Source organism: Odocoileus virginianus, chromosome 9 (assembly GCF_023699985.2).
Source record: "Odocoileus virginianus isolate 20LAN1187 ecotype Illinois chromosome 9, Ovbor_1.2, whole genome shotgun sequence".
In the NCBI taxonomy this organism is placed as follows: domain Eukaryota; kingdom Metazoa; phylum Chordata; class Mammalia; order Artiodactyla; family Cervidae; genus Odocoileus; species Odocoileus virginianus.
Genome location: NC_069682.1, coordinates 74,926,673 through 74,930,875, shown reverse-complemented (window position 1 = coordinate 74,930,875; position 4,203 = coordinate 74,926,673). Strand labels below are relative to the sequence as shown.

The window sequence follows — 4,203 nt, the reverse complement described above, 5'->3', positions numbered from 1 at the left end:
CTTTAATTCGAAAGACTGTTTTTAATGGTATGTAGTTTCAAAAGGGCATATACACCAGTGGAATTTCGAAAAAAAGTAATTGTTTTTGTGTCACTTCCAAGAAAGTCACAATTTATTAAAATGTGTAAATAATTTGTCAAATGCGCAATGGGCAATAATTAGGAAGTATCAAATAAACCTTTAATGGATATTTTTAATTTTGGGTGTGTTCAGTGGGAATATTTTAAATTAATGCAACAAAATTTTGTCATTTCTCGCCTCAGGACTATAGAAGCCAAATCCCAAAGTGAAAATGTACCTTTCAATTGCAGAGATGGGCCCATAATAGAGGTGACACTCATAAAAGATTTTTAGGTCTTAGCAGAGCCGTAATAGGGACACCCCCTCCACCCGGAGGCAGCACAGAATCCAAAAATCTGCCCATCAAGAGCATCATTCACGCCACAAGGCTCTTCTGTGCCTGGTAAAAAGCAGGCAGGAAGGAAGAGACCAAGGTCAGTTGTCGATTCTTTATAAACGTGATGGTGCTGTCAGTCTGCAAGAACTACCATGTTTCCCTGGCAACTTTGTGTGCGCAGTTTCATTTAGTACATTTTTCCCCCTTGTTATTTTTAGACCGTCTTTTTGTACCCTGGACTATTTCTAATGTATTCTTCAGTTACACAGGCCTTTTTATTAGAGGATTAGAGCCTGACATTTTTTGGAAAGGAAGTTCGCTGAATTTTGGGGGCCCTAAAAACCAGAGTTCAGTCTTTAGTCAGATTGCAGATAAAAAGGGAGGGAAAAAGGCTGGGTTAAAAGAAAATGCATTAGCCCAAGAGAAAGCTGAAAGGATCCAGTTTCTAGAAATTGGAACCTGAGAGCCCATGACATTCCCGAATGGTATTTTGTCATCTCTTTGAAAGAAACATTAAGCAAAGCTTCCAAAGTGGACTCCACCCTGTCTTTTCTGTTCCCCCTACGATTCTGTGATTTTTCCCGAGCTCGGAGTCAAGATTTTAATTTTTGATTCATCTGTTCCCCTTGTTTATTTAGTGGCAGGGAAAGGACATTTACCAAAGCTTGCTGCTTTTTACTAATTCATCCACAACATGGATCGGACACTTACACATTACCGGGCACTGCACTGTGCATGCTGCAGGGGTCTGCAAACTTTCTGTCGAGTGCTAGCTAGTAAATGTCTTAGGGTCTGCAGGCGGGTCACACAACCTTTGTCGCAACTCCCCAACTCTGCTCTTGGGGGCTGCAGCGGACACAGACAGTCCATGAAAAATTTGGGTGTGAACATGTGCCAATAAAGCTTTCCATATGGACACCAAAACCTGAATTTCACATAATTTCCACATGTCACTGAATAGCATTCTTTCGTTTTTTTAAAACCATTTAAAAAAAAATTTTTAAAAGCTTGTTTTTATGTCTGTGAGTCTGTTTTTGTATTGAAAATTACGCTCATTCGTATTATTTTTTTAGATCTACATGTAAGTAATAGCTTTATAACCCTTGTTTTTCTCTAACTCATTTCACTCAGTGCTAATAATACTTAAAGGGCCATCCATGGTGCTGCAAATGGCAATGTTTCACCCTTTTTAGTTACCAAAGGGGAAAGGGAGGAGGAAGGGACAAAGTAGCAATTTCTGGATTAACAGATTTATTACCACTATGTATAAAAAAAGGTCAAACAAAAGGATTTAAACCCAAAAAGTGCGGGGAACTCGTATAATATCTGTAATAACCTATAAGGGAAAAGAATCTAAATATATATGTGTGTGTGATGAAACTAACACATTATTGTAAATCAATTAGTAAAAAAAAACAAACAAAAACAACAAAAAAGAAACAGGGAAAAAGGGGGGGGGAATAACAAAGAATAAAAAAACAAAAAAAGGAAAAAAGCATTGCTGGATATGCCCCCTTGGGCAGGTTTTCCTGACGCCGGGGTCAGAGGGGGGGTTTTTGCTGTCATGACAAAATAGGGAAGGGGACACGGAAAGGCGTCGGTAAACCGGGGGCCCCGGTTAATTTAAGTGAGGTGAAGGAGTAAAAAAAGGACGGGAGAAGCCCCCAGGCAGCGCTGACGTTGAAAAACCGCCTGCAATGCAGGGACGGACGGGGGTTCCCCCCCTGGGTTGGGGGAAGATCCCTGGGGGAGGGCTGGTGACCCATCCAGTGTTCTTCCCCTGGGTGCAACGATCCAAGGGTCGCGCAAAGTGGACCCAACTGAGGCGACGCATGAAACAAAGCAGCGCAAAAGAGTGATGAGAGAGGGTTTTTTGATAGAGATGTCGGAGACCCCCCTCTGAGACCCGAAAAACCCAGGTCCGTCAGCCGCTGGGGGTGCTTTTCCCCCCCCTCACATCTCTGAGGGGCCCCACTAATTCTGTAATGGCTGCACTTGTGCCTAATTGAAATTCCTAGAGTTCTTGAAAGCATCGAAAACAAAGAAATTGACTCACCCGACCCTGTTATCAAAATTGTAAAAAAGAAAAGATATGCTGTAAGAAAAAGCATCCTAAAAAATTTTAAAAACTTTCCCAGGTGCTCGCTGGGAACACTAATCCCAGTGCTAGGAATAGAGTTTTTAATTGCAGGCAGGGGGTTCAAAGCAAGGTATTTTGTTTTTTTTTTTTTAATTGAAAATTGCCATAACCTTAGGTCTTTTCCCCTCTGTTTAAATACTTGTGAGTCTAAAATGGTACACTCTAAATTTTAGAAACTTGAGTTGACTGGGCTCTTTTATTTACATCCTATTGAACTAACGTTAACATTTTTTTCACAGTGTATATATTTTTTTAAAGAAAACAAAATTATTCTAAAAGGTTTCTTGGGGGAAAACAATCAAAAAGGATCACAATTTAATCTGTCTTTTTGGGGCAGAAAAAAGGTGAACAATTTTTGCTCTTCTCACAATTTGCAGTTATTTCAGACCAATGCCAAAGGATTTGATGGTATTTTTACCCCCTCAAATGGTTTTCTGTGGGTTTTCCCAAAAGCTGTGATTGGGAGCTGGTCAATTGTTGGTTATCGGTGGAATTTAAATCAAGATTTAAAGCTTGGAAATAGCTTTAGTAGTGCTGGACTTTAAGGGTTATTTGGTCGTTGGTGGTTGTGTCACAAGCAAACCATTAAAACTCCAGGAAAAAAGTAGAATTGGGTTAATTTTTCTAATTTTTTCTTTTTCCTGGTGTTTAGTTGATTTCCGGCTCACAGGGTACCCTCCCTGCCCTTCAGATCAGAGTTTGCTCAAATTCATGTCCTTTGGGGTAGCGATGCCATCTAACCATTCATCCTTTGGACCCCAATTTTTGGAGCCTTATTAGACTGCCCCCAACATCTGTATTCCCCTCCCCCCATAAAAGAAGCAGTGGGGGTGTTTGCTTGGGCAGAATATACTAAAATTGGGAAATGATAAGAAAAGTTTAGCGGGCCCCCTGGAAAAGGATGACATGCAAATTGTAAAGGTTTATTATTTTTTGTACCTTTACCGCCAGTAGGATGGCTGCTATCCAAAAATTACAAGCAATAAATGCTGGAGAGGGTGTGGGAAAAGGGAACCCCCTTTTTACTGTGGTGGGAATGAAACTAGTATAGCCACTTGGAGAACTGTGGAGTTCCTTAAAAAATGGAATAGAACTGCCACTGACCCAGCAACCCCACCCCTGGGCATAAAATGGGGAAACCCAGATCGAAAGAGACACGTGCACCCCCAATGTTCATCGAAAAATGTCATAATTGCCGGCAGGAAAAGAAACCTAGATGCCCATAAACGATGAATGGATAAGAAAGTGGGTAGTGAAACCCCAGGGAAATTACTAAACCCAAAAAAAAGAATTCTTTGAATCAGTTCTAATGAGATGGTAAAACTGGAGCCATTATAAGTGAAGTAGCCAGAAGGATAAACCCAATACAGTTTTATAAAATATATATGGAATTTAGAAAGATGGAACATACCCTATACAAAGACGAAAAAGAGCACAGATGTATATAGAACAGATTTTGGACTTTTGGGGAGAAGGCGAGGGGGGGTGATTGAGAGAACAGTATCGAAACATGTATATTATTATTGTGAAAAGATTTCCAGCCCAGGTTGGATGCATGGACTAGTCTCGGGGCGGTGCACGGGGTGACCCAGAGGATGGGAGGGGGAGGGAGGTGGGAGGGGGGGGGGGTAGGAGGGGGGAAAACATGTAAATCAGGGGCTGTTCA

General features: G+C 41.1%; 1 non-coding gene across 1 annotated transcript; it reads left to right on the top strand.

The window, feature by feature from the left end:
- The first annotated feature begins 3,370 nt into the window (after positions 1–3,370).
- Positions 3,371–3,473, top strand: LOC139036831 (U6 spliceosomal RNA). The gene has a single exon (XR_011489695.1). It is a non-coding gene; the product is annotated as a U6 spliceosomal RNA (small nuclear RNA).
- Positions 3,474–4,203: the final 730 nt, after the last annotated feature.